The 18,960-nt window shown below is 45.3% G+C and overlaps 1 long non-coding RNA gene across 3 annotated transcripts in view; it reads right to left on the reverse strand.

The window, feature by feature from the left end:
• Nucleotides 1–2,614: 2,614 nt before the first annotated feature.
• LOC147582398 (uncharacterized) overlaps nucleotides 2,615–18,960 on the reverse strand; it is a 30,450-nt gene continuing 14,104 nt past the window's right edge. For 2 of the 3 annotated variants that reach the window (XR_015249077.1, XR_015249078.1), the window contains exon 5: nucleotides 3,453–4,042. This is a non-coding gene — a long non-coding RNA (uncharacterized LOC147582398). Of the gene's footprint in view, nucleotides 3,149–3,452; nucleotides 4,043–18,960 lie in introns of those variants that run through there. The other variant, XR_015249079.1, reaches the window with a different exon arrangement.

Here is an 18,960-nt window from a genome sequence, read left to right on the forward strand (position 1 = left end):
TTCTATCATTGTCTTTTTACTTTCTTGATTATGTTCTTTGAGGCACAAAAGTTTGAAATTTTGATGAAGTATAATTTGTATATTTTTTCTTTTTCACTTGTTTTTAATGTCATATCTAATTCAAGGCCAGAAAGATTTACACCTATGTTTTCTTCTAAGAGGCTTCTAGTTTTAGCTCCAATATTTAGGTATTTGCTCCATTTTGAGTTATCTTTTGTATATGGTGTATATGGTCCAACTTGATTCTTTTCCATTCTTATCCAGGTGTCCCAATGCAATTATCTGAAAGGATTATTGTTTCCCCCATTGAATTGTTTTGGTACCCTTGTTGAAAATCAATTGACACTAAATGTGAGAATTTATTTCGGGACTCTTCATTCTATTCCATTGATCTATATGTCCGTCTTTGTGTCAATAGCACAACTGACTTGACTACTGTAGCTTTGTGGTAAGTTTTTATTTATTTATTACAAAAAAAAATGTTTTTTTTTACATTTATTTATTTTTGAGAGACAGAGAGAGACAGAGCACAAGTGGGGGAGGAGCAGAGAGAGAATGAGACACAGAATCTGAAGTAGGCTCCAGGCTCAGAGCTGTCAGCACAGAGACTGACGGGTTCAAACTCACGAACCGTGAGAGCATGACCTGAGCCAAAGTCAGACGCTCAACCGACTGAGCCACCCAGGCGCCCCTGTAGTAAGTTTTTAAATTGAGAAGTGTGAGCCTTCCAACTTTGTTCTTTTTCAAGATTATTTTGGCTATTAAATTGAGAAGCGTGAGCCTTCCAACTTTGTTCTTTTTCAAGATTATTTTGGCTATTCTGGGTACAATTGATTTTGGTATATTACCTTTGTATCACTCATGTTTGATAAATTTATTTAATTCTGATTGAAAATTCTTTTGGATTTTCTATGTACATAAATATATTACCTACAAATAATAGCACTTTCTTTCTTTCTGCTTGGTCAATTTTGATAGATTCTTACTTCTTTGCGACATTTCCTAGTTTCTCTTTTTACTTCTTTAAACATAGTAAACATTTATTTTATGTTATACATCCAGTCATTCTGTATTTGTTGTCTTTGGGGGTCTAATTCTGCAGTTTGTTGTTTCTTCTGACTCTAACTGATGGTGAGCATATCCCTAAAGTATACTATGATTTACTTATTATTCTCTCATATTTCTTGATGCTTTATCTTTGGGGATGTTTTGAGATGTGGGGTTAGTTTTTGTTCTTAGGAGAATTTGCATTTCTTCTGCCAGGTGCCTATGGGGTACTACCAAATTGGTACAAAATTTACACTAAATATTTAGCTTTGAGTTTGGAGTTCCATAAGAAGTATAAATTTCAGCCCCTAAAATAAGTGTAAGCAGGCTTATTTATGATTAAGAATTAGCAAAGGAGATCTTTTTTTCCATTCCATTTAGAGCCAAGTCTTAGAACTTTGAGGGTTGGGGCTTTTTTTCTAGTTCACCCACCAAGAGTGTTACTTTTCTTAGTAAAACAGAGTTACTTTTTGGAGCTTGATGAAGGTGTCTCTAATCCTACCTCCCAGTCCCAGACTGGGACATTAGTCCCAGAGTTTGGCTCATGTTCCCAGTACACAAAACCTATCAAAACCCAGCCCCAGGCCCCCAGGGATTGGCAGATATCTTCAGGGTAAATCCTGATTTCAGCATTTGCTTCTCTGTATTTGGGCTTTTTTCATCTTGGGCCTCTGAAGATTTCTCTTACTTTTCCACTACTTTAACCCTACATTTAAAAAGATGTTTTTAAAAATATTACATCAAGCATTTCTGAGTATTCTGCATTGGCAGGGCTTCTCTGGCATCTCTGTTGGGAATGATCACTTCTGGATGACTGCCTGCTGACAAATTCAGCTCCAGGCTGACCCGAAATACCCAAACCTATCAGGTGACCAGAGCTGAACAAACAGGCCTATTTCATAACAGATTTCCTCCCTTATAAGACAGTTGTGGTTAACCACTAAATTTATTCTCTGTTACAGTTCATACAGAGGATTTGAAAATGATCACTTGGTCTCAGCTGTAGGAAGTTTTGCACCTTCTTTCCCCCCAGGGGACATTTGGCAATATCCGAGGACATTTTTGGTTGTCATAATTGAGAAAGGGGTGCTAATAGGCAACTGGTGGGTGGAGGCCAGGGATGCTGTCAAACATCCTACAATGCAAAGGACAGCACCCCCACCCCCATGCCACAGAATTATCCAGTCTAAAATGTCAAAAGTGCCAAGGTAGAGAATCCCTGGACAATAATTATTATTTATTTTAAAAATCTTCCTCTAGGAGTCTCGAGTGTGTGTAGCAGGTATGACCACTACTCATTTTTTTTCTAACACTTTTGGTTTAGCTGCAAAATTTGAAAATGTTTATTTGTCAAAAATTAGTGAAGGAGAGTGAACATTGCTACAATCAATTGAATACTTTTTCTGCTCCAGGCACAGCGCTAAATGTGTTAATGAAGACAGTAACATTCATTTTATCATTTTCTCCAGAACTGTAGTGCTTTGGGTCAAAGGTTGACATAAAGCTTTCAGAGCAAATGATGGGTATGCTGCAAATAAATTATCTAATATAAAGCAGAAACTATTTATTTTTAATTTTTTTAATGTTTATTTATTTTTGAGAAAGAGAGCGTGAGTGGGGGAGGGACAGAGAGAGAGGGAGACACAGAATCCAAAGCAGGCTCCAGGCTCCGAGCTGTCAGCACAGAGCCCAACGCGGGGCTCGAACTCATGAACTGTGAGATCACGACCTGAGCCGAAGTCGGACGCTTAACCAACTGAACCACCTGGGCGTCCCAAAGCAGAAACAATTTAGATTGAGTTTCTAGGCATGACAATACATAACATTTCAAAGTTGGATTTTAGTCAGATCAACATATCACAGTGTGGTTAATGGGACCACGGTAGCATTTCCTCTGACTTTCCAAAAAGCTGGACATGCAGACACAAGACTGTCATTCACCCTCCAGCATTGTGACTCAGGCTGCAGGTGAGAAATACTCCTAGGATCACTCCTGGGGTTTCCATTACCTGTCTCAGCCTGTGCAGGGCTTCCCTTTCAGTGAAGAGGGAATAGCATCACACAACTTGAAAACTTGCTTGGCAGCATCCAGTCCACTTGACTCGTTAGAAAGAAAAAAAAAAAAAAAACAGATAATAAAAGTCCTCACAAACAGGGCCGTTTGACTTGAGGAATCCCACAAGACTGTTCAGGGATCAGGGTGGCAGACAGGAATGGGAGAAACAGCTTATAAAGCAGAGATGGAACAGGGGTTTTATCTGGATTAGTATGTACAGAGTAGGATGTCAGCAATGATTCTGACGCAGTGTCCTAAGCCAATGGGAAAGAGTGCGGTTATCAACCAGTGGTAACTGGCATAGGCCACATTTGCTATATGTGCTCTAATGTCTTGCTTTCATTTGAGAAAGGTAGGATTAATCAGGAAAACTTATCAATAATGTCATTTATAGGGGGCTAGGAGAGGGGTCATCCTACCACTGAGCAGCACATACTGTAGGAAGGGTACAAATCCAGCTGAGTGTTGGCCCGTGTCATCGAAGTCACCCATACTTCCCCATTGTCCCATGACCATTTGCAATTTTCTCATCTTCCCTGGTTCTACCATTCTGGTCAGTGTGGTAGATAAGCTCCTGATTCTCTCTTCTAGTGCCCTCTTTGGCTTTTCCAAACTCTTTGGTGTGCATGCCTCAGCAACTTGGACATAGCCCTTTGGATGTCTCCCCTGGCAGTGAGCTTCCGGTCCTGTGCTTGGGACTGAGGGTACATGACACAGTCAGTGTCCCTAATCCTGCCGCGGAGCAAATCAAATGCTGGCACTTCTGACTGCCTTTTGTCAGCTGGAGAAGTTTATGTTGTTTATTTTTAAGACTTTGGGCAAAAAATCTAGTTAAGAGATGACATGATCGGTGACTTAAGAAAGGATACTTGGGGGCACAATCCCCCACTAACCTTGCTCTGGCTTGAGACACTCCTTAGGCAGGTTTCTTCCCTAAGGCTGTCAGGTAAAATACAAGATACCTAGTTAAGGTTTAATTTCAGATAAACTAGGAATAATTTTTTTCAAGTACAATCATGTCCCACATAAGTATCCTATTTCTGAGTGCGGCAGCACTGAGTCCCCAAGCCAGATCTGCGAACGACACGCAGGTAGGCAGAGCTCAGCAGGCATCAGCTTGCACCCCTCCTCTGCACAGCCCCCAGACCCGATCCCCACCTGGCCAGGATGTGCATGCAAGCAAGCCTCCCAGGTCTCTGTGCTGGAAGCTTCTCCAAGGCTCCTGGGGCAGAATTTCCCCAAGTCTGGACAGGTCTGAAAGTGCTGCCTGGCAGCCAGAGGGTCACCAGTAGCCACCATGTACACAGGCCTGGACATCACCCCAAAGGTGTTGCCAAACAAGATCTGACCTGGGACATCAGAATGAGCAGGACCATGGGGGCTGTCAGGGCCTGAACATGATCACTCACAGTGGCACTGGAGTCTAGAGGGAAGGAGAGAGATTGATCCTTCCTCCTCCCCTAGCTCACTGACCACTCAGAAGGAACCTTGAGATGGGGTCAGAGCAGGGCCAGGCTGACTGTCCTTGTTCTATAAGTTGCCTGTGACTGAGCCCCAGTGGGCCCTTCTTGGAGGGACAGTCCCTAGCCCTGCCCACCCTTCTCATAGGGACCCGCATTCGGCCACTGGGCTTCATTGTCTGCCTACTTAGCTGCAGACCTCACCTTTACTTCGCCTTACCATGTGTACACTTCACCTGTGCACTTAGTGCACAGATCTTGGTTTCTGATACTGTTCTCCAATGAAAGCAACATGACTCCTTGGAGGAAAGACTGCAGGATTGGAGCAGGCAATACACAAGATGAACCTGGAACATCTTGTAGTGCCAGAAAGTAAGCAAGTGCTTTAAAAAGAAAGCCACGCATGCATAATACAAACCCACATTGATAGGAATATGTCAAAGAGGCTCTGGAGCCAACTCAAAGACTCCCAATGGTCAAAACTGGAACAAATTATTTTGAATAACAAATAATTAAAGTAATATGGGATTCTAACTCAAAGTATGCAAGGACTATTTATGAGTCCATACTGATGAAACTAAATGATTGAATAAATAAACAAATGGAGGACAAGAGACAAATCTCAAACGCAGAAGAGTCCTACGTTTATGCAGACAGTTTACCCTCAAGGAGGTGGAGCATTGGTAAAAACTAAGGGAATCTGCTTAAAGCATGGATTTTATGTAACGTAATGTGTCAGTATTGGTTCAGGGATGCTGACAAATGTACCATGCTAATGTAAAATGTCCATAATAGGGGATACTGGGTGCGGGGTGTATGGGAACATTGTACTAACTTTTCAGGTTTCTGTAAAACTATTCTAAAATTAAAAGTTTGTCTTAAAAAAAGACAAAGAGCCTAGCTTTATTGAATTTCTCATTATGAAAACAGATAATGTAGATTCAATCAATGTTTGATATATAATATATATGATACATGATATATGATACATATACAAAAGACAAAAGTAACAATCACCTTAACTCTCAGCCTTCCCTTAATACATTGGTAATTCCTTTCGGACTGTGCTTAATGTCCAGAGAGTTTTATATATTTTACATAAATCAGCTCTTATGTGAATGGCTATTTTTACCATGTGCCTTTCTCCCCCTACAACAGTACATCCGGGATATCATTCCACGCTAACACAGAGCTATATACCATTGTTTTAATTGTTTTAATGGTATCCTATTATGCTATAAGTTACCTAAGCAATGTGTACCATTTAAATTTGTTTTTTTCCCCTTTGTTTCCTCCTCAGAACACCTAACAGCAACACCACATGCAAACATGCTTGAACTCTTGTCCAATTATTGACATAAGGTAAATTCCTGAGCCTAGAATTGGTGGTTACAAGAGATACACATTTACCATCTTGGCAGAGATCATCAGATACTCTATAGCAGTACTGTTTCATTTCTTTGCTACCATCAGTAGTCGATAACGGTGCCTGTTTCCTCATGTCCAGTCTGGGCGTTGTCATTCTTTTTAATATTTGTCAATCTGATAGTTGAAGATAGCGGCTGATATGGATCCTCTCTTGTTGGCCCATCTTTGAAGCTTATGTTCCCACATTCCTGCCCACAAAATTATTGTACCTATTCCATATTCTAATTTCTGCCTAGCCCTTGGTCCCAATGGTTAAGCCCCTACCATGAGAAACACATCATGGAGGTCAGAATCCTTATATTTCAAATTTTCCTTTCCCTTTCCAGGGCCTAAAGTGTTCTGAAATGGTACAGGACAGCCCAAGAGTGCTTACTGAAATAAATGGCCCTTGGTCAATGTCTCCGTGAAAGAAGAGTGGATTGATAGTCCCTGTATAGTTGGAAATGGAGTGTGTTCAGCAGCTTTGGAAGGCATAACTCAGACCCTTTACTTGGGAAGTGCTCTGAACCCCTCCAGAAGAAGGGGCAGCCTGAGTGGCCGTGTTTCTGAGGAGGACCCGCCCCTTGGACACAACTGATCGGAGCAGAAGGAAGAACTGATCCAAGCTGAGCCAATTAGATTCTCTCTCAGGCATTCAAAGTAAGAGACACAGAAACCACTGTGGCATTGCTGGCCACTGGAGTTGTAAGATCTTGGAGAATTGGAGCTCTTTTTGGTAGCATGGTAACCCGAAACAATGAGTTATTTCGAAGCAGGAGATGTCAAAAGCCTGCGGGAAGAGCTAAGAGAAGCGAAGGTGAAGAAACACGGGAGGGAGGGATTGAAAGAAATGAGTGGGGGAAAGCCTGATTCTTCCACCAGGTCCTGTGAGTCCTGGCTCTGGTGGGTGTGTCCCTAGAGGTTGCTTTATATCCTTAGGATAAATTCTCCTTTTACTAACTCATCCTTGACCAAGACTATGAAATACTTGCTCAAGTCCACCTCTTTTTGTTAATTTTTCACAGTTCCCAAACAACCTTCTGATGATTAACCAAATTCCCTTGACATCATATTATAGAGACACATACCCTACCCGTAAGTGTGTATTTACCTATTATAAATGTGTGATTAGCAGGTAGTTATTGAGTAACCATTATGCATCTGAGGCTATGAGGGAGCCCTTGTATCTGACAGAAAAATAGACATAACTCCTCACCCCCAGGAGCCTAAGGTGGGAGATAAAACTAATATACGAAAGAATTACACACCCATTTATCAGGCCAGCATGATAAGAGCTGAGCCAAGAATATTGTTCCTTGAGAAGGCTGCTGAGATCAGAGAGTGACATGCCACAGATATAGGTGGGGGGAGTGCTGGAAAGCACCAGGGGCAGCTGTTGTGTCAGGGACACCCTTAAGTCAGAGAAGACATTGGTTGTAGCTGTCACACATCCACTCCACACAGCAACTTGGGTACCTCCCAGGTGGCTGATGAGCCCTGAGGGCCAGTGTGTGTGTGTGCATGGTGATGTGAGCATGCCTGGGAAGCTCTCCTCTGGAAGCGGGGAGGTGCCATCCTACTAAGCTTGCCACAGGGGGATGGAGGCAGGAGGAAGGAGTGGGGTTCCCAGGCTGTGTAGGATGGAGACGGAGAGGAGCTGGTCCACTCCGGGCCCCAGACTCTCCAGGCAAAAAAAAACCTGTTTCATTTTCTGTAAAAAGGAGGGCATTCTGTTTCCTTCACAGGGTAAGTTTTGTTTTTTGTTTTTGTTTTTTTAAGTTTATTTATTTTGAGAGAGAGAGTGAATAGAGGAGGGGTAGAGAGAGAGAATCTCAAGAAGACTCCACACTGTCAGTGCACAGCCCAGTGCAGGGTTCAAACCCACAAAACCATGAGATCGTGACATAAGCTGAAACAGAAAGTCAGACGCTTAACCGACTGAACCACCCAGGCGCCCCCACAGGATAAGTTTTAAGAGTTCAACAAAGCAAATGTATGGAATTTACATTGAAACATTTATCTATCTATCTATCTATCTATCTATCTATCTATTTTTTTAAAGATTAAAAAAAAATTTAAGCAAACCCTACACCCAACGTGGGGCTATGAACTCACAACCCCTAGATCACAAGTCACACACTTCACCGACCGAGCCAGCCAAGCGCCCCATGCGTTGCAAGTTTTAAAATGCTATTTGAAAGAGAACTGCGGTTATCCTGGTGATTAGAATGCTGGATGTAGTGTTTATTTGATATTGGGCATTTCTTTTAAGGGTAACAGCTGGTTGACCCACTGTAGTTACAGCCTGCCCCCTATTCTGGGATGGCTCCTGACTTGCTGGAGGGGTTTAGGAGCTCAATAATGGCTAATGTGAATGAACACATCACATGGCAGCCAGTTCTCGGGTACATGCAATATCTGTCTCCATCCTCCTTCAGACGTGAGCACTACAGTGATTCTACCAAGGCAGAGAGGCTAAATGACTTTCCCAAGGTCACATAGCTAGGAATGGTGGAGCCAAGATTCACCCCAGGCAACCTTATCCCACAGCCCTTGCTCTCGACTTACCCACTGTGCTGCTTTTGGAAACCTGCCTGCTGAGGTACTTCCCTCCCTGATCCATGCCACTCTCATGGTTCACCCTTCCCTCTTCTGCTCTAAGCATCCAGATATGAGAAATTCCTTTTCACTCTTTGAACCGATTTCTCTTTTGCCCCTGGGTCTTCACATGCTATTCCTTTTTCTAAAATACTTTCCTCCCATCCTTCATCACTCGAACAACTAACTTATTGTTAGTCTCAGCTTAGAGCACATGCCCCCTGGGAAAGCACTTCCTGAGTCCTTTGAGTCTGAATTAGCGTCCCCACTCTGTCCTCTTTCAGCATTTCCTCCACTGTACTGGAATTGCCTTTTGACATCTGTGTCTGCCCATGAACACTGTGTTAGCAGTGAGCGCTGTGTACATTTCCCCCAGGTGTTAATCTTGCACCCTGCTGCATCCTGATGGTTGGCACAGTGTCAGGCACGTGGGGCTCCATATGTCCTTGTTGGAGAAGAAATGAATGAATGACTGCTCAATGCTGTGTGGCTGTGTGTACATACATATCTGTCTGAGTGCACGTGTTATGAAGGCGCTGAGGCAAGCATGCTGGATGAGATCGAGAAGACAGTGACCAGGAGAAAAGAATGAAGGCGACCCTCCCTCAGCCAATCCCCTGAAATGCACTGTACATGATTTTCCCAGGGGAGGGGGGGAGTGAACAGGAGACTGGCTGGGACCACCCGGAGAGAAGCCGGCAGCATCCTGGATGCCCCTGTGTGGGAGGGCTCCCTGCCTCTGAAGAGGGGGAGAGAAGCACATTCCAAAGACAATTGGACAAATAGGAGAGAAGGGGCTCTTTCCTTTGCATTGTTTTCTGTTTGGGTGTGTGTTACAGCTCTGTGTTTAAAAAGCTTGTCTAATTGAGCAAGTGGGGGGAAACTCATGGCCTGATTCAGTCCCAGGCCACATCAAACAAAGCAAGAGCTTCAGCACAAGGGAGGTTTTTGCCTTTCCTGGCAGGGACGGCAGCATGGGGATTATAAAGGATTTTGGTCAAGGGAGAATCATAATGAACATCCTGTTCTAGGAGTCCCGAGGCCCTGGATAGATTAGAGGAGAAGCAACAAATGCCTCCCCCGAGGTCATAGCACTCTCTCTCTGGTTGAATGTCAGCAGGTTCCCACATGGATTTACTGCTCAGGGCAGGTTACTGGAAGGGCAAAGTCTCACTCCAGGCCTGCTGGCCCCCAATCCAGAGCCCCTACCACCCCAGCTAATAGGATCCTCCAACTCTGACGCATCTTCAGAAAATCATGTTTCACCTTGAGCCGGAGAGGTGCTCTGTCTGACCCTTATGTCACAGGCTCTTCAGACCCAAGGTCTGAACAAGCCCTGCTCCTCAGCAAGAGAGCATCATAGGACATTGACATAAAAGCTGCCCATCATGACGTTTGGAGTTCACTAAGCAGAACCTGGGATCCACTCTCAAAATCATTTTAAGAACTTAATTCGATGGGCCTCATAATCCATTTTCAGAAATTATTTTTCATAAATGATTAAATGATGATACAAAACGAAAATGTTGCCACTTGGCTGCTGACTACGTTACCAACTACCTTTTCAGCTCTAAGGTCACCAGTGTCCCCATTAACATTTAGGACACAGAGCGCCTGGGTGGCTCAGACGGTTAAGCATCCGACTTTGGCTCAGGTCATGATCTCGCAGTTTGTGAGTTCAAACCCTATATTGGGCTCTGTGCTGACAGCTCAGAGCCTGGAGCCTGCTTCGGATTCTGTGTCTCCCTCTCTCTCTGCCCCTCCCCAGTTTGCGCTCTGTCTCTCTCTCTCTCTCTCAAAAATAAATAAACACTAAAAAATAAAAAAATAACATTTAGGACATGGATCTCCTAAGTTTTCTCTGGGAACACTTGAGGAAATAGCCTGATTTTTTTAAGAAATATCTTATATTGAGGTATAATTTACATACAGCAAAATGCTCAGGTCTAACCTACAGAATTTGATGGGTTTTAACAAATATATACACAGAACTACCACACCGATGAAGATATAAAACATTTCTATCACTTAGAAAGTTCCTTCTTGCCCTTTCCCAATAAATTCCAACTGTTCTGACTCCTATCATTGACTGTTTTTCTCTTTTCTGGAGTGTCTTTGAAGACTCAATGTTTGTGTCCCTCCAAAATTCAGATGTTAAAATTTTAACCCAAATGTCAGGGTATTAGGAGACGGGGCCTTTGGGAAATGATTGGGTCAGGAGGGCATAGGCTTCATGAGTGGGATCAGCGTCCCTATAAAATGAATCCTAGAGGAATCCACACTCCTTCCACTATGTAAGGATGCAGCGAGAAGATGACCGTCTCTGAATCAGATAAAGGCTCTCACCAGTCACCAAACCTGCTGGTGCTTTGGTCTTAGACTTCCCAGCCTCCAGAGCTGGGAGAAAGAAATTTCTGTTGTCTGTAAGTCACCCAGTCTGTAGTATTCTGCTATAGTAGCCCGAACCAAAACAGCATCATAATAAAGGAATCACACGGTAGATAGTCTTTTGTGCCTGGTTTCCTTCATGCGGCATAATATCTCTGAGATTCATCTGTCGTCACATATTTTGGCTGTCCTGCCTTTTTATTGCAACAGAGTTTTCCATTGTATGTATATTCCACAGTGTGTTTGTCCATTCATCTGTTGATGGACATTTGGGTTCTCCCAGTTTTTTCCTGTTAAGAATAAAGCTGCTATGAATATTGATGTACAAGTCTTTGTGTAGGGCAGGTAGAAGTTTCATTTGTCCAAAGTAAAAATACCCAGGACTGGAATTCCTGGGTTATAAGATAGGTGTATGTTTAACTTTATGAGGAACTTGTGGCTTGTTTTCTATGTCACCTTCTTGAAAGGATGTTTAGAAATCAGCCTGCAAAGACTACACTAAAACAACCTCCATAGGGAGAAGGTGGTGACAGAGAGGCGGCAGGTCTCATTGAAGAAAGCCATGCTAACCAGCTCCTGAATTAACCAGCTTCTGCATAGTTTTCATAATTGCTGCTAACTTTGGGCTGTACCCAAGGAAATGCTTATTCACATTACTAATGGAAGCAGACTAAGCAGACTGGCAATACTGAAATACAGAAGGTTATTTACACCAGAATGTTGACCAAACCTTTCAGAAATTTGCTTTAAGCTCCATCCATTATAATTTAGCAGAGTAATTTATTGAGAATGTAAACTGTGGAAAGGTCACCTTTGAAAAGCTAATCTGAGTTCTGAACATTCACTGTTGGAGACTCTGTCTTACCCCAGGAAAGATAAACAGGCCTTTCTGTGAATTGAGGGCCTGGCTATATGGGTCTTTGCTGTCTGCTAGATAGTATCATCAGGCCATATTGGACAGGAAAGCAGTGTGAGAAAGCTGTGCTTGGGAGACTGAACAGGGGAAAGGGGTCTGAACTTGGCTGGGCCCCTGGGAACAGGAGCAAAGGGGTCTGACCCCAGCCTGTTGCACATGAAGGAGATCTGAACCCCTTGGAAGGCTTGCTTCTCTTGGCAGGACCTCAGAGGAAACAGTGGCAGGATAGCTGGGAAACCAGGAACTAGGAATTGTGGCCTAGAAAGCTAATGTGACAGATTGGACTAGCACAGTCCCCCACCTGGAACATGGGACCCTCAGAAGCAGGAAGCTAGAGCAGAAGCTGGCCACTTACAAGCAAAGCAGCATTGGTAGGCTCCTGGGAGACCAAAACCACCCATACTGCATTCCTAGGCACATTTGTCGTCCCCTGTCCTAGGATGTGTCACTGTTCACCAGTCTTCAGATTCTTCCCATAGAATTCTACACTCACACCCTTTGCCATGTGACTTTGTAGCCTTGCCCATTAGCCTGAGCATCATATGTCTCACCACTGATGTTGACATGGCCACATGACTTGCTTTGGTCAGTGGAGTGTGGCCGGAGTGACTTAAGAGGCTCAAGAGGCATCATGTGGTGTCTCTGTTCAACTTCCTAAGCTCCAGCCATTTGATGTGAAAAGAACATGCCCTAGTACTACTGGTCCAAAGAAAATATGGAGCCAGGTTGATGTGAATTCTGTGGTACGTGAAGTATATCTTAATAAATTGTTTAGAAAATCATTCGCCTGTTCATTGTTTCTACAATAGTGAGGCAAGTACTAGTATTTCCCCCTACATCGCAGGCATGAAGATAGGGCTCAGAGAGCTTCGGTGGCCCTCCCAGTTCATTCACCACATAAATGTTCGAGACAAGACTGGGACCCAGGTCCCAACACCAGCACCCACTGGGTCCACATGGTCCTTCCAGTGTGTTTGCCGCCCCACCTTAGGGCCACAGGGAAACTGGGCTCGAGGACTATTTAGACAACACTCAGTTAAGGGTCATGCTTGTTTTCAGCTCTTCTTTCTAGCACCTTCTCTTCTGGCACCCTTCTCCCTCCACTCACCCTCCCTCATCTGCCGACGATGCTGGTGGTTCAGGGATTTAACACAATTGCAAGTAGGCTTTACCACGTTTCTAGGTGCCCTAACTCTCAAATGCTCCTGCCCTCCCCCCACTGACTTTAAGTGGCTGGAGGTGTGGGCATCTTCCTTTTGGGCTCCATCATCGGGGGGACTTTCAACTGACAGGCACACACATCTATGGGATGTCTCCCATGAACCAGCGATTTTGATGAGTTCTTAAATGCATTCTTAATCTTCCAGCAACCCACAGAATATCTGCACTGATGAGGTCATTTTACAGATCATGAGACTGAAGCTTGGAGAGGTTAGGGAACCCACCCAACTTTTGTCAGACAGTGAGTGACCATGCCAGGGTTCCATCCCAGCTCTCCTACTCCAGGTCCAGTACTCTTTTTTTACATTTATGTACATGTATTTGTCCCCCAGTATTCCCCATGGGATCTACCACAGGCCCGGAGAAACGGAGGAGTCCAAGAAGGGAATGAGAAAGAAATCAATGAAAACCAACCTTTGCCAGCTGGCCCAAAGGCCTTTTTTCCTTAAGAAAAATGTATGAATCAGCCCTCACCCCCGGCATATCTGTGTGCGACAGAAAGACCCATTCTGGGGTTTTCATTTGGAAGAGGAAAAGAGTACCAATGGCCCTGAATTGGCATAGTTTGGGCACCAAATGGGCAGACAGGGGATGCGGGGGTGGGGGGTAGAAAATCTGAAGAGGTGTGGCTTCATCTTCTTGGAGGCAACAAGAGCTGCCTAAACATCTGCTGAGGAGATGGAGGGCAGGCATCCTGAGAGAGGAGTCCCTTGGGGGTGCCTGAAGTAGATTGAGTGTTAAGGAAACTCACAGACTCCAGAAGGAAAGAGAATTCTGGAAAGGCTGGCAAGATGTAGAAACTTCCTTGCAAAACTAACATCACATAATGTCATGTACAATACTTTTCCCCCTTTTAAAATGGATTGTAGGCGGCTGGGTACTGGGCCCTCTGCCGGCATCGTGGTCACTGCTGGCCCCAGTGCCACCAGGGCCACAGGCACTGGATGCCCTGTCAGCCCCACCAGAAGGAATTCCAACTACATTGTTCAGTCTGGATTGAAAAGTCTCAGGTGAGGATCCGAATGGCTGTCTTCAGTTCACATGTCCCTGCTCCTGCTGCCAGAGGTCAAGGGGAGCTTTTCACCTTCTCAGCATCCAGAGTGGGACCCTCTTGCAAAAGCAGACTCCTCAAGATCAGGAAGCAGGCTCAGATGCTATACAATTATGACAAAAATATGTCTACTATAATTGAGACAATGATACCTGTTTCTCAGGGTTGCTTGGAGCATTGAATAAGATCATTCGATTATTCTGCCATCATATATTGAGTGATCTGTAATATTCCCAGCACTGTGGTAGGTGTTGGGTAGTGTCTCTAAGTCCTGGTACATACTAAGAATTCGATAAGTGATAACTATGTTAAGAAGCTATGAAACGGAGCAGAGGGGGAGGGGGTATTACTTGGGAGGGTTTCTCAGCTAAGCTCTTAACTGAGCTCTGATCTCTGAGCTTCCTGAAAACCAAGAGGAATAGTTCTAATAACAATAACCATAAAGAGCTGATTTACTGGATAGTTTCCATGTACCAGGAACTGTGCTAAACATCCCACATGTAGTATCTCACACTTAATCCTCCCAACAACTCTATCAAGGAGGCATTATTATTATTATTCTGATTTTACAGATTATGAAAAAAGGTTCAGCATGGTTAAGTAACTTGGCCAAGATCGATCAGTTAGTTAATGGCGGCACTGGGATTTGATCATATCCTTTTGACCCCAGAGCCCAAACTATCAATCGCTGCTCCACAATCCTCTCCAGCACCAAATGTCTGGGACAAACTACTGAGGGGCTGCCAGTTTCCACAGCCACCGGCCAAGCCTTTGCAAAAGCTCCCAAATTCAGTTTGTTAAAAATTCCCATGTTTTTCACATTTTTGTTTGTTGGGCTGGTTTGCATTTGATGCAACTGATTTAAAATGTGCCTTTGTTATCCTCGCCTGGGAATCGGGGCAGAAGTAAATGAGAAGTGAGGATGGGCGGGGGGAGCAAAACCATCCACCCAGTTGTGGTAGATTTGCTGTGGCAGAGACCTGGCAGGAGATGGGACTTTCTTTCTTTTTTCCTTTTAAGTTTATCTATTCTGGAGGGGACGGGGGGGAGGAGGAGAAAGAGAGAATCCCAAGCAGGCTCTGCTCTGTCAGCATGAAGCCTGACACAGGGCTGGAACCCACAAACTGTAAGAGCATGACCTGAGCTAAGTCACGAGTCAGACACTTAACCAACTGAGCCACCCAGGCACTCCAGAAGATGGGTCTTTCATCATTAGTTTTCCATTAATTCTTGGAACGAGACCCTCCCTGGCACAACGCTGAGGAAGACAAGGGTGATTTATGTTCAAAAATGTTGAGACTGGAAGGGATCTTAGAATCGCCTAGCCCGGCTGTTTGCAAACACTTTTAAAGTGGTGGACTCATACTTTAAAAGAAGTCTTCACAATAAGCCCAATTTCTAAAAATAGATCAAATAGGAACTGTTCTGGCCAAAGTGAAGCTGGGGCCCCAGAGCAGTTCGAGAATCACCAAGCCCAACCCCGGTGACACAGGAAGGGAAGTAGCCCTGAAAGCAAAGCGACTTGTCCAAGGTCACACAGCCTTTTAGTGGCAGAGCCAACTCCCAGCTCCAGCCCCCAGCCCTAAAGCGAGAGCGTGGCTCCTTGGCTCTTTCCAGCTCAACACCTCATACACTTGGGACTCCTCCTTCAGCCTCATGCATGGTAAAACAGAGGCACTATTTCACTCAAAATTCCAGAAGACACTGTGGGCACAAGCGGATACATCTCTGAGCCCCTCTCGCAGAGTGAAACCGAGCAGGGAGAGATGTCCCCGCCCGCGTAGCACTGGCGTTATGGCAGCTGCGCTTCAGTAGGACACAGTAGAATTATTGGTGATGTCCAGGGGGAGGCAGGGTGGCCTGAGGATGTGCATCCAGTGGAAACAGCAGTGATGTCTGTGTGGTCGGGGTCTCAAGGGGCATCTCAACGTGGCCATCTGAGGAGAGTTCGAAGAACGACGCTGTGGGCAGTGCCAGGGGAAGGCCACGAGGGGTGGTGAAGCATCACAGGGCTAGCAGCTGCAGGAAGCCCATCCTCCTCCCCCTCAGGGGACTCTTGTGGGAGTGGTCACAATATGGGTCACCTGGTAAGAGCTGTAGCCTTTCTTAGGGGAATCAGCCAACTCAGGACAGGGAGGGAGCAGGGAATAAATACTGACCTCCCTCTCCTCCCACCCCTGCCTCCAGTGCCTTCCACTGGCTGAACCCGACCAGAAGTCAGGACAAAATAGGCCGGATGATACAATTCATAAAGATCAGTGCTGCAGGACACCGAGCGTGGCTGAGGAGGGTGGGGAGAGAATCTGGACAGGCAAGCAGAATATATCTCAAATGGTATTATCCCATGGAAGCAGCAGTGTCCAGGAGACCCCAGAAAGAGATGACTGTCTTTGTTCATGAGCAAACCTTAGCCACCCGGGGAACTCCCAGAAATTCTCATGGACACAGGCACTTTGCAGGGGTGGATGTGGGGAAGAAACTGAGAAGTAAGGTCACGAATACAACCTCATTTGTACCTATGAGGCCTGGGGAAACTTGCGGACTTCATCACTCTGGGGTTGGCAGTGGAGGAAGAAGGCCCTGGTTATAAGGGCAGGTGAAGTCCAGAAAGCTTCACTTTGCCCTCTCTGTGATCTCTTCATCTCCAGCACTCCTGCTACCATGGCAGCCCCAGGGGAGTGGGGCTTCCTTGTGCCTTTTGTATCTGCAATACAGCAACGCGGTTCTGGTACTAACTACCCTGGGTTAGCGCAGACTCCTCAGCTTAAGGACACAGTCTCCAACAAGACTGTCCTCACTTCGCATGCCAGACACAAGTTCGGGGGTCTCCGGGCCACCTAGGCTTCTGACCAACTGGCTACAGACTTGGGAGTTCCCACTACCCCCTTAGCATGTTTACTAGCATGATGTACAGAATTCAGAGAAGTGCTATAGTTAGAATTTTGGTTTTCTTATAAAGGTTCCAGATCAGGACTAGCCGAGTGAAGAGGCCCATAGGGCCTGGGACCCTGGGAGGGTCCCGGACTCAGGACGGGGAGGTGGCTGTACCGGGCCAGGTGGGTGGACAACTATCTCCATATGCACCAACATCCGTTAGCCCACTAACACAGTTGCAGTGATGTTTCCTAAGAAAGGATGTTATGAGGAAATAATAGCATTAACATTTTGGAAGCAGGAAGGCAAGCAGATGAGGAATAACTGACCAGGCAGACTTTTGAGCCCAACCCTAAGCCCGACTCGGAGAAAGCTAGAATGAATGTTTCATACCACAGGTTCCTCAAAGGGAGGAAGCTGGAGCCCCAGGAGCTTAGGACCAGCAGTCAGGGGCTGGGGTTAAGTGCAGAGAACTAGGAGAAGCAGGGTTTGAGGGGTAAATGTAAATATGTGAATACATAAACATATGTGAACTACTCTGAACACACAGCAAGCAGTGCTTGTGCTTGGTAAGCAATCTATGAGTGTCTGCAGTTATTGGCACTTTCTGGGTCCCTTGAGGCCTGCTCTGACTCCATTCTGCTGGGTGCCTGCCCCTCTTGCCCCAGCAGAAGTCTGCAGCTTTAGTCTCATGAAAGGGTCACAGAGTGGGTTTCTGGACTGGGGGGCTCCATAACAGTGGAGTGTGGGATGCAGAATGGAAAACAGAAGGATCAAGGACTGATGCCATTGATTTTTATTTTTAAAAAATTTTTAAAGGCTTCTTTAAAACTTTTAAAGTTTATTTATTTTTGAGAGACAGTACGCACACTAGCAGGAAAGAGGGGGGGGCAGGAGGGAGAGAGAGAATCCCAAGCAGGCTCCACGTGGATGTGGATGCTTAACTGACTGAACCACCCAGGTACCCAGATGCCATTAATTTTTTAAACTTAAGGACTCCTAGCACCTTTTGCCACTTGGGGCTTAAACACACTAGCAGCCTGACCCCACCCTCCAGGCAAGAGCCTGGAAGATTCCTCTCTGGGGAGTCTGAGTAGCCCAAGAGGAAAAATCTAAAGACATGGCCAGCAGCTTGAGGGTCCCTTGGTAAACAGCCTGCCCAGAACCCCTACCATATGAGCACACGCTTGCTTGGCTAATGAGGAAGTGCCACTGAGATGGGCTGTTAGGGGCGGTGCCTGTGAAGAGTAAATTAAAGAACTCTGGGTGGAAGGAATGGTATAACAAATGTGCAGAGACAGGCTATGGAGAGGTTTTGAAGAGTGGTGTGAGTAGGGCACGGGGCCAGGGAGTAGGGCAGGAAGAGATAAGGGAAAAATAGAGGAGGCTCAAAAAGGCTGTCTGGGCCCAACAGGTGTTTGAGAAAGGCACTGAGAAGAATGGGAACCAATGAGCTAACCAAGGCCAGCTGTAGGGGATGGAAGTTAATTTGGTAGATAATGAGGAGTCTGAGGAGAGTCTGGAAACAGGAGAGTGACGTCTAGAACTGAGTTAGACTGAAGGAAGAATTCATTCAGGAGCCAGACACTGTGAGAGGTGATGGAAGGTCGCACCAAGACCAATTGGGAAACTCTCAGATGAACCCGTGTCCGTATGCACTGGAGGAGGAGGAGATGGAGGGTTAGAAAACGGAAATTGCTAGAAAAGGGGTGGAGCCCTTTGGATGGGAAACAAGAACTCTGATGGAACGCAGGAGGAAGAGTTGAGCAAGAGAGAAAGAAAGCAGCCACCAACCTATCTGGATGAAAACAAACACCTTAAACAGGACAGGGGCCTTCAAACGTTAGGAAACTTTTTGGCAGGTTTCTCCTCCTTAAGCAGCATAACATGGGAATTTGGCAAAGATTTCTTTCCCTTTCCCAATGCTGTGGTGTTTTCAGCT

Source organism: Puma concolor, chromosome A3 (genome assembly GCF_028749965.1).
Source record: "Puma concolor isolate L17-30 chromosome A3, mPumCon1.1.hap2, whole genome shotgun sequence".
Taxonomy (NCBI): domain Eukaryota; kingdom Metazoa; phylum Chordata; class Mammalia; order Carnivora; family Felidae; genus Puma; species Puma concolor.